This window comes from Silene latifolia, chromosome 2 (genome assembly GCF_048544455.1).
Source record: "Silene latifolia isolate original U9 population chromosome 2, ASM4854445v1, whole genome shotgun sequence".
In the NCBI taxonomy this organism is placed as follows: domain Eukaryota; kingdom Viridiplantae; phylum Streptophyta; class Magnoliopsida; order Caryophyllales; family Caryophyllaceae; genus Silene; species Silene latifolia.
In genome coordinates, this window is record NC_133527.1 from 183117148 (window position 1) to 183128534 (window position 11387).

Sequence of the window (11387 nt, forward strand, 5' to 3'; positions counted from 1 at the left end):
AATAATTTCCGTTTCTTTACGAGTCCTTATGAAAGTTGTTTTAAGTAAACCCGAGATGGATTTTGGGAACAAAACCGTCCAATTAGCTATTTTGAGCTTATTTCACTAAAATAACAATTTTTATTAATATCCGTTAGTTTCGTAAAAAAAAAAAAATCGCTAATAATTCCGATTCAAGCGGATATCGTATTATTTCCGTTAACTAGCTGAGTTTATTTTATTTTCACTCATTAAATTTATTTATTATTAATTCCGTTTTATTACTGAAACTTTTACTAAAAACCGATTTTTATTAACTCGAGGCGGTTTTAAAAACGAGCGAAATTACTTAACGATGAAGAAACGTACGTATAATTAGAGCAAGCTAGCTGGTGTATTATTATTATTATTATTATTATCTACCTAACGTCCCCACCCCCCTTCATTCTTCCTTTCTATTTCGTGGATGCTGAATCAACAGCAAACAACAACATCAGTCCGTCATTTTCCGATCATTCAAACCCCAGATCCCGCCTCCATTCTCAACCAAATTCGGTAATTTTTGTACCATTCTCTTCCCCTTTCCTTCCTCCTCCTTTTAAGGTAAGAAAGTCTCCTTTTTGTAGTGGTTTCGTCTTTCGCCGTCTTATAAAAGTGTCGTCTTTTAGCTTCTTTATTCCATTTTCTTGCCCTTTTATGAAGGATTCGAAGACCCGGGGTGAGGCTCGTGCCTTGTGGACCATTTATTCGAAAAATAAGGGGCGTTTAAGGTAACACGATTTTACCGATCCTATTATTACTAATATTGTTCGGGGTTATATGATTATATCTTATTTTAATTGATAAATTTATGATTGAAGGTGGTATGTCATATTCGTGTTTCTAATTTATATTGCATATCCTAGTAGCTATTCTATTTTATATTGTTAATTCTTAAATCTGGGTTATGGGTTGAAGACGAATAAGTTATAATTGCATGTTTGTGATTAATGAGGGTGAAGTAGGCGGACATCTTTTGTATGAGAGTATGTTTCATAGTGAAATTGGGTGATAGCTGATAGCAGTGACTATCAAATGGGTTTTACGAGAAAGGTAAACAAGTTTGTGTAGTTGAAAAAGTGTGTTTGGCAAATGTGAAATAGAGGTTTAATGATGGTGGAGGATATTTGTCAGGAATGTTGAAACTCAAAGAATAGTACACGTTTGCTTATAGTTAAGTATGTATTGATTATTGGCCTTTAGTTGATAATGAGATTATGGAGTTTTGTATTGTATTTTAATTGTCTTCTTTTGACCTTGACTTGTGGGTGAGTAGCTTGGAGCTTTGTACTCTAAGTGTTGAGCAGTCCTTTAATGGAATATTTGACAATATTGATATTGAAATTGGGATGGAAATCTGGTTACTATGGAGTATTATATTATAGGACGGAGTAATGAGAGAGATGGGGTAGAGAGTTGAGATTGAATTAATTTTTGGGACGAGAGTGACTTTTATAAGGTTGGCCGTGGCCTAGGCAAAGTGGTGGCCGTGGCCGTAGGCAAAGCGGCCTGGCTAAGTCCCGAGTTTGGGCCGTATCTATAAATTGTTTTGACGCTAGTTTGGTTTATTTAAAATATAATTAAATTAATTTTCGTCTCATATTTTATATAAAGATAATTCGTTAATATCGTTCTTTCACATAATTATTTTAGGTGGCTCATATGGGGTTGAAGATGAAGAGTAATTTTGGGGTTTTAGAAGCTTTCTCAAGTTTTTACTTGTCTCTTTGCTAGCGTAAGGTAACTATTCCGAGTTACTCGACGAATTAATGTCACATTAGTAGTTAATGTGTGCCTGTTGTTTGATAAGTGTTTAGGTGAATGAATAATGTTAGGATCGTTTACAAAATGAAATTGTAATTAATAGGCTCAAATGAATTTTATGGTGATAATTGTAATGTTTTGTTGATTGTGCCGAAAACTGAGCCCTAGTCCCTTTGATCGATGCGATGTCGATTAATTGAGTGATTGGTCACGCAATTTGACCCGCACTGCCGCAGGGTGGGGTTGCGGGTAAAAAATTCGGTTGAATGAATTAGATAATCGGCCTTTTTCTTGTTTTAGGCCATTTATTATATCTCTATTTCACATGTGTAATTAGTTGAATTTAAATAGCTTCTTATTTTGTAGTAATGGCCCTAGTTTTCCCTAAAGCCTTTTATATTGTTATAATTGCTAGGATTGGAAATTAGTATTGAATTCTTATTGAGGAACTGTTGGGAATGTATCTTTGTAAATAGACATTTATATAGCTTTCACATGATAGAATGTTAGAATTTATGTTGGTAAGTAGGACTTTTTGCCCTCTTAAGGTTAAGTGGGTGTCTTACTTGACTTATGTGGTGAGTTTTGGGTGGTGTGGGCTAAAATATTCAAGCCGGGACTAATTTGTGACTAGGTCCTAGGTGAGTATTTCGGCCTTCATCATAGATAGGTCTTTATAGTCTCTGACGAGTATATGTTCACCGCTTGATAGCCTTTGTGTTCCTGACTAGTGGATGTTTATCCAAGTTGGGGCATGACCTCGGGTACTAATTTTGATAGTATGGGGTCAGCTTAAGTACTAGCCGACCCTTCGGTGGTGTCCTTAGGGTACTCACTTCACTTTGTTTTAAAAAAGTTGTGAGTCTTGGGTGCGGTGGTGTGTATCCGCATGTCTAGGTCTGCGAAGATTTTAGGCTAGGGTTGTGTTGTCTCTTGGCCATGTTTTCTTAATAGTAACACCGAGCCAAGATACCGTTCGATTACCTTCCCTACCTCGTGGTATAGACTTGAGTTACAAAGTGACTATTGACGGGACTAAGAACTTATGCCTGTCTTTGATATATTGCCCTTTCTTGTTTGGTGATTCTATGAATCATAGAAGGTGAGATGCAAGCCGGCTATGGTTAATAGAGTTTGGATTCCTGGATGTTATGTGATTCACATGATAGTGTAGTATGAGTCGGTCTAGTATTCACATGCTAGGACTATGTGTTGTTATATTGTTGTTCACATGATAAGCACGATTGTCTAGCATTTATATGCTAAGGCATTGTGTGATTCGTATTCATATTCTTATGTTTACATGTTATATTAATTATGACATTTCGTGGTTGGGAGAACTCGGAGTTACTCCCCATCGATCGTGGCTTTCGTATTTGTATAAAATGCGAATGACAATGTAGGTGATGCATATATGGGGTACATGGACGAGCTAGCGAGCAAAGTAACCTTGGGACCTAGACTGGTTTTATTTCATTGTGACCTTAAACCCTTTTTATGTCACATACATTTTAGGGACATATGTCTCCCTTTTCTATTTTGGGTTTGTATCATTACATTTTTTTATCGTTAGCTATGGCATGTAAATTAGTTCGTTAGCATTGCAGGTTTTGGCACCCACCTCTTGGGAATGTTGGAAATGTTGTGATTGGTTTAGAAAATTTTTGAAATTACAGGTTTTTGGCTAGTTGAACCAATTACAAACATATCCTACCAGTTTTTCTGTAGAATTACGTGTTTACTTTTCCGCGATAAGTGAGGGTGTCACAGTTGGTATCAGAGCATATTTGCTCCCGACGCACGTTTGTGCACCCCAAAATAAATAACTTGACCTTAAAATAATAAACTGGAGAGATGGGTAGATTTAGGATCTTATGTTGTAGTCTCTTTGTGTTTGCTCTTTGTTAGGTACTAACCTGTTTGTTGATTGTCATTTAATAATTGTTGCGTTCTTGGATCAATGACCGTGAGCTTATCTATAGCTAATGGAGTTATTACCCTAATTATAAAAAAAAAATTTGAACTAAAGGTTTTGAAAATATTTTAATGTTTTTCACTGGTTTTAACGTCAATTAGTGTTAAAGCTTGTTATTGGAGACGTCTGATAATTAGTTTTATCATTTGTTGGTGTAAAAATGTATTTTTATGTCTTTGAATTGGAATATTGATGTTCTTGAGTGATCGCCAAGAGTATCTCCGTTCCATTGAAAGGACACTTATATTTTAAGAAGATCAAGATTTAGTGCCTTTTGCTGAGGATTGAAGATTTGTTCAACCTTTGAAGAATGCTTCTACTTCCTTGAAGATGTTTCTCGTTCTTTTTGTATCTCGCCTTATTCTTAATCTCTTGTGCCTATCATTCTTCTAAACTCTCTATTCTTCTTCTTAGGAAGTTACATTTGTATCCTCCTAACTTGTCCTTTCACCCCTGCTAATCCTCCCTTAACGCCTTTTAGATAGTTCTCTTTCTTTTGTGGGGTGTTAACCTTGGTTGGATAATTTGGCTTGTGGAGTTGTTTCTGGTTGACCTATAACCCCGGTTTTGAGAAGTTGTGATATTAGAAGGACTTAGGTTGAGTGTTGATACCTTAGGAGTAAACACGGAGTAAGGTTTATGATGTGATTTTGGAAAGAGATACCTTTAGGATGTTGATAGCCATACATAAATTGATGTTACCTTATGACATTGTTGTTTGAGATTTGAGTATCTGACTTTTCCTTGTTGTCTAATTTCCCTTTCTCCTTGATCATAGGCGTTACCGTTCATACCTCCTTTCTTCGCTTCATCTTGCTCCTCCTTTAAGTTTGACACTCGTATCTGGTGAAACTCTATCTTTGACATCCTTGTAAATTTGACTTCAATTCTTATCCCTAGGAAGTTCATCATACCTCTTTTGTTGGTTAAACTTGAACCCTCTTAGCATACTTGTATCTATGATGTCTAACTTACTTTTTATTTCGCACATTTTCTAAATATTTCAAGCTATCATTTTTGGTTCATTGTTAAAAAAATTTATGTTACTATTACAAAATTTTCCCTACTTGTAAAGATTTGGAAAATGAAAATTCGATTTAATTCTCTAATTGTTCTTTGAGTATAGACTTCCTTATCATGGTTTTGAGTTGCTAAACCTGAAATTTTTGTAAATTTTATCCAATTTCTATTCACTTTGATCTATTATGATGCCTTTGTCAAAGTTTAATATTATATTTCAGGAATTTAACTCCCCTTTTAGTTGAAAGGTGAAACCTTTATTTCTACTTTGGCTTTTTGCAAAAGAACATTTGAGAAGATTACCTTTCTCTTATTTTGATTCTAACATTGATCGGATGTTAGAACTAGTTATTGGAAACGTTTGATAACTTGTTCTACGATTGTCGGCGAATAGTTTTTGTTTTAAATTTGTCTCTGACTTGGAAAGTTAACGTTCTTGTGTGCACGACAAGAGCAATTCCGTTCCATGAATGAGACTTATACTTTTGAAAACTCTTCATTAATGTTTTCGAAAGTATTTTGATTTTCGATTTATACAAATGATTTACTTTTTGACCTTATCTTTGATTTGGAATGCGATGTTCTTGAATACGTAACGAGAACACTTCCGTTCCTCTGATGAGAGTCTGGTTCTGTCGGAAAATTTTAGTTGAACCTTTTGAAAGAATTTTGATTCTTACGATAAATAACCTTTAAAATGTTTTGGTTACCGATTCCAATTTCAGTTTTATTTTTATAACTTTTCATTTATACTTTCAAGTTTCGAGGACGAAACTTTTTAAAAGATGGGGTGATTGTAACACCCCGTATTTTAATAAGTTGGATAAAATTCTTTTAATTGCTACTTTATATTTAATTTCGTTGGTTAACAATTTATATATTTATTTTCTCAGCTAATTAATTAATTTCATTATAATTCGTTACGTTAAATTTAATAATCATTAATAAGTTTATTTAAAGTTAGTTCGAATTTATTGAAGTTAGTTCGGGTTTATTTATTTAATAATTTCCGTTTCTTTACGAGTCCTTATGAAAGTTGTTTTAAGTAAACCCGAGATGGATTTTGGGAACAAAACCGTCCAATTAGCTATTTTGAGCTTATTTCACTAAAATAACAATTTTTATTAATATCCGTTAGTTTCGTAAAAAAAAAAAAAATCGCTAATAATTCCGATTCAAGCGGATATCGTATTATTTCCGTTAACTAGCTGAGTTTATTTTATTTTCACTCATTAAATTTATTTATTATTAATTCCGTTTTATTACTGAAACTTTTACTAAAAACCGATTTTTATTAACTCGAGGCGGTTTTAAAAACGAGCGAAATTACTTAACGATGAAGAAACGTACGTATAATTAGAGCAAGCTAGCTGGTGTATTATTATTATTATTATTATTATCTACCTAACGTCCCCACCCCCCTTCATTCTTCCTTTCTATTTCGTGGATGCTGAATCAACAGCAAACAACAACATCAGTCCGTCATTTTCCGATCATTCAAACCCCAGATCCCGCCTCCATTCTCAACCAAATTCGGTAATTTTTGTACCATTCTCTTCCCCTTTCCTTCCTCCTCCTTTTAAGGTAAGAAAGTCTCCTTTTTGTAGTGGTTTCGTCTTTCGCCGTCTTATAAAAGTGTCGTCTTTTAGCTTCTTTATTCCATTTTCTTGCCCTTTTATGAAGGATTCGAAGACCCGGGGTGAGGCTCGTGCCTTGTGGACCATTTATTCGAAAAATAAGGGGCGTTTAAGGTAACACGATTTTACCGATCCTATTATTACTAATATTGTTCGGGGTTATATGATTATATCTTATTTTAATTGATAAATTTATGATTGAAGGTGGTATGTCATATTCGTGTTTCTAATTTATATTGCATATCCTAGTAGCTATTCTATTTTATATTGTTAATTCTTCGTCTGGGTTATGGGTTGAAGACGAATAAGTTATAATTGCATGTTTGTGATTAATGAGGGTGAAGTAGGCGGACATACTGTATGAGAGTATGTTTCATAGTGAAATTGGGTGATAGCTGATAGCAGTGACTATCAAATGGGTTTTACGAGAAAGGTAAACAAGTTTGTGTAGTTGAAAAAGTGTGTTTGGCAAATGTGAAATAGAGGTTTAATGATGGTGGAGGATATTTGTCAGGAATGTTGAAACTCAAAGAATAGTACACGTTTGCTTATAGTTAAGTATGTATTGATTATTGGCCTTTAGTTGATAATGAGATTATGGAGTTTTGTATTGTATTTTAATTGTCTTCTTTTGACCTTGACTTGTGGGTGAGTAGCTTGGAGCTTTGTACTCTAAGTGTTGAGCAGTCCTTTAATGGAATATTTGACAATATTGATATTGAAATTGGGATGGAAATCTGGTTACTATGGAGTATTATATTATAGGACGGAGTAATGAGAGAGATGGGGTAGAGAGTTGAGATTGAATTAATTTTTGGGACGAGAGTGACTTTTATAAGGTTGGCCGTGGCCTAGGCAGTGGCCTGGCCGTGGCCTAGGCAGTGGCCTGGCTAAGTCCCGAGTTTGGGCCGTATCTATAAATTGTTTTGACGCTAGTTTGGTTTATTTAAAATATAATTAAATTAATTTTCGTCTCATATTTTATATAAAGATAATTCGTTAATATCGTTCTTTCACATAATTATTTTAGGTGGCTCATATGGGGTTGAAGATGAAGAGTAATTTTGGGGTTTTAGAAGCTTTCTCAAGTTTTTACTTGTCTCTTTGCTAGCGTAAGGTAACTATTCCGAGTTACTCTTTCGATTTAATTAATGTCACATTAGTAGTTAATGTGTGCTCGTTGTTTGATAAGTGTTTAGGTGAATGAATAATGTTAGGATCGTTTACAAAATGAAATTGTAATTAATAGGCTCAAATGAATTTTATGGTGATAATTGTAATGTTTTGTTGATTGTCGAAAAATCGAGCCCTAGTCCCTTTGATCGATGCGATGTCGATTAATTGAGTGATTGGTCACCGCACAATTTGACCCGCACTGTCGCAGGGTGGGGTTCGGGTAAAAATTCGGTTGAATGAATTAGATAATCGGCCTTTTTCTTGTTTTAGGCCATTTATTATATCTCTATTTCACATGTGTAATTAGTTGAATTTAAATAGCTTCTTATTTTGTAGTAATGGCCCTAGTTTTCCCTAAAGCCTTTTATATTGTTATAATTGTTAGGATTGGAAATTAGTATTGAATTCTTATTGAGGAACTGTTGGGAATGTATCTTTGTAAATAGACATTTATATAGCTTTCACATGATAGAATGTTAGAATTTATGTTGGTAAGTAGGACTTTTTGCCCTCTTAAGGTTAAGTGGGTGTCTTACTTGACTTATGTGGTGAGTTTTGGGTGGTGTGGGCTAAAATATTCAAGCTGGGACTAGCTGTGACTAGGTCCTAGGTGAGTATTTCGGCCTTCATCATAGATAGGTCTTTATAGTCTCTGACGAGTATATGTTCACTGCTTGATAGCCTTTGTGTTCCTGACTAGTGGATGTTTATCCAAGTTGGGGCATGACCTCAGGTACTAATTTTGATAGTATGGGGTCAGCTTAAGTACTAGCCGACCCTTCGGTGGTGTCCTTAGGGTACTCACTTCACTTTGTTTTAAAAAAAGTTGTGAGTCTTGGGTGCGGTGGTGTGTATCCGCATGTCTAGGTCTGCGCAGATTTTAGGCTAGGGTTGTGTTGTCTCTTGGCCATGTTTTTTAATAATAAAACCGAGCCAAGATACCAGTTCGATTACCTTCCCTACCTCGTGGTATAGACTTGAGTTACAAAGTGACTATTGACGGGACTAAGAACTTATGCCTGTCTTTGATATATTGCCCTTTCTTGTTTGGTGATTCTATGAATCATAGAAGGTGAGATGCAAGCCGGCTATGGTTAATAGAGTTTGGATTCCTGGATGTTATGTGATTCACATGATAGTGTAGTATGAGTCGGTCTAGTATTCACATGCTAGGACTATGTGTTGTTATATTGTTGTTCACATGATAAGCACGATTGTCTAGCATTTATATGCTAAGGCATTGTGTGATTCGTATTCATATTCTTATGTTTACATGTTATATTAATTATGACATTTCGTGGCTGGGAGAACTCGGAGTTACTCCCCACTGACTGTGGCTTTCGTATTTGTATAAAATGCGAATGACAGGTAGGTGATGCATATATGGGGTACATGGACGAGCTAGCGAGCAAAGTAACCTTGGGACCTAGACTGGTTTTATTTCATTGTGACCTTAAACCCTTTTTATGTCACATACATTTTAGGGACATATGTCTCCCTTTTCTATTTTGGGTTTGTATCATTACATTTTTTTATCGTTAGCTATGGCATGTAAAGTAGTTCGTTAGCATTGCAGGTTTTGGCACCCACCTCTTGGGAATGTTGGAAATGTTGTGATTGGTTTAGAAAATTTTTGAAATTACAGGTTTTTGGCTAGTTGAACCAATTACAAACATATCCTACCAGTTTTTCTGTAGAATTACGTGTTTACTTTTCCGCGATAAGTGAGGGTGTCACATACCTTGTTGAGGAACTTGAAAGAAGTTAGAATATGGTGTACCTTGCTTGAAAGATTGGAAAGCATGAACTTGCTCAATAGTACTCATACATTTGGCCGCAGTGTGGCCATCTATCCCACATCTCTCGCAGGACACTTCTTGTTGAACCATATGAACCATCTCTTACTTACCCAAAGACTGAGTAGTCTTCAATTCAGCTATTTGAGCCAGTATGGCTTCCAACTGTGCCGCAACCGCACTATCTGAGCCACTTCCTCTCTTACTTTCTCTGGGGTTACCATACTCAGCTGTGTGAGTAACTATCTGATCAATCAACTTCCAAGCATTACCATCATTGGTGTTATCTTGGAATCTCCCATCGTGTGCAGAATCAAGTAAAGCTCTATGATCATCATACAACCCGTTGTAAAACTGGTTGCAAAGGAACCAAATCTCAAAACCATGGTGAGGGACGGACCGCACTAGTCTTTTGAACCGTATCCATGCTTCATTAAAATCCTCAGTAGGACCTTGCTTAAAACTTGTAATCTGACTTCTCAATGCATTAGTTTTCTGTGGTGGAAAATACCTCTTGTAGAATGCAAGAGCTAGAGAAGTCCAGTTGGTAATTGCGTCGGTCTCCATGTCTAAGTCCCTTAACCACTCAGCTGCATCATCTCTCAAAGAGAAAGGGAAGAGAGTTTGCTTGACCTGATCTTGAGACACCCCAGCTGTCAAAGGAATAGAAAAAGATAAGTAACGAATTTCTCCATATGCTTTTTGGGTCCTCTCCGATTTTCCTCCAAATAAATTCCTCTCTATCAAGCTTATATAAGAAGACTTGATCTCAAAAGTTCCCTTATCAGCGGTAGGGAACTTGAAGCCTTTAGGAATAGAATCAACCGTGGGTTCGGAGTGACTTGCTAATGTAGGCATCTTTGGTGTTGTAGAAGTCACATTTCTACGTAAATAAGTGTGTCCTCTTCTAAGGACGAGTCTTCTGCAAAAGTATACCGCTCGTAGTCAAGTGTACTCAAGTCTTCCACTTGACTTACTTCTCTTTGAAATTTTCGTCTGTAGCGAAAAGTCTTTTCTGGCTCGGGATCAAACGGTAGGATCTCTAACCTGTTAGACCTGGGCATACACGAAAATAACAAGAAAAGATAAAACTGTCTCAAGGAACTGAAGTTCCCTGAAACAAAAGACAAAAATAAACAGAAACAAACAGAACAATTGTTGCCTCCCCGGCAACGGCGCCAACCAAATTTGATAAGGTTATTTTCAGTCGTTTGCCTTAATCAAAATAAATCCTATACTACTACTAACAAAATAGCTAGTGGTAAGTTAGGGTCGAATCCACGGGGAGGCGGTGATTATCTAGTTTGTTGATATTTAAATCTGTCTTAAAGGTAACAATTTTATGGGGTTTGATTGAGTTTGATTTCTAAACAACTAATAGCAATTTAAATAAAGATGATAAACAATAATATTAAAGAGTCTAGGGATTTGGGTTCACTAGGTAGTCATCAAAGGGTAGAATTTAATTCATTGATTGAGCAATTTATATTGTCGAAAGTCATATGATCGGTCGATTCTAATATGTCTTTTTAGATCTAACTTAACATGCGATCGCTATCATTAAGTTGGTCTAATTCAATTATCGTGGCCTATACTAGTCTTAACCCGGTCGGTGATAATCCTAGTTTATGCAAGACTAATTAATCAATTCTGATCAGTAATCAACTAATTAGAAGTAATACGATAATTGAACAACAATAGAAAGCAATTTAACAATCAATTCATAAGTAACCCCTTTTCTAACAACCTAGATCCCCTTTCACCCTAGATAAGAGATTTAGCTACGCATAATAGAAATAAGAACAACAATAACAATAATAAGAAACATGATTGCAAGCATAAAAGATGAACAATGAAATAAATGATTAATAATAAAGGAAAGATTAAGAACAATACCGTAAATAGCTAGATCCGGAAGTAAGAACAATAAATAAACTAAACTAAGTATTTGAGAGAGTTTTCTAAGGTAGCTATACTAAACCTATGTAAAATAAAGCATAA

General features: G+C 35.4%; 1 long non-coding RNA gene across 4 annotated transcripts; it reads left to right on the forward strand.

Annotated features, from left to right (window-relative positions):
- The first annotated feature begins 210 nt into the window (after positions 1-210).
- On the forward strand, positions 211-9265 carry LOC141643620 (uncharacterized). Of its 4 annotated transcripts, none has more exons than XR_012543741.1 (5): positions 211-582; positions 682-749; positions 1672-1758; positions 7445-7531; positions 8959-9265. It is a non-coding gene; the product is annotated as an uncharacterized LOC141643620 (long non-coding RNA). The 4 variants fall into 4 exon arrangements; XR_012543742.1 differs by having other exon boundaries at positions 221-534; XR_012543740.1 differs by lacking the exons at positions 211-582; positions 682-749; positions 1672-1758 and adding exons at positions 5974-6361; positions 6461-6528.
- Positions 9266-11387: the final 2122 nt, after the last annotated feature.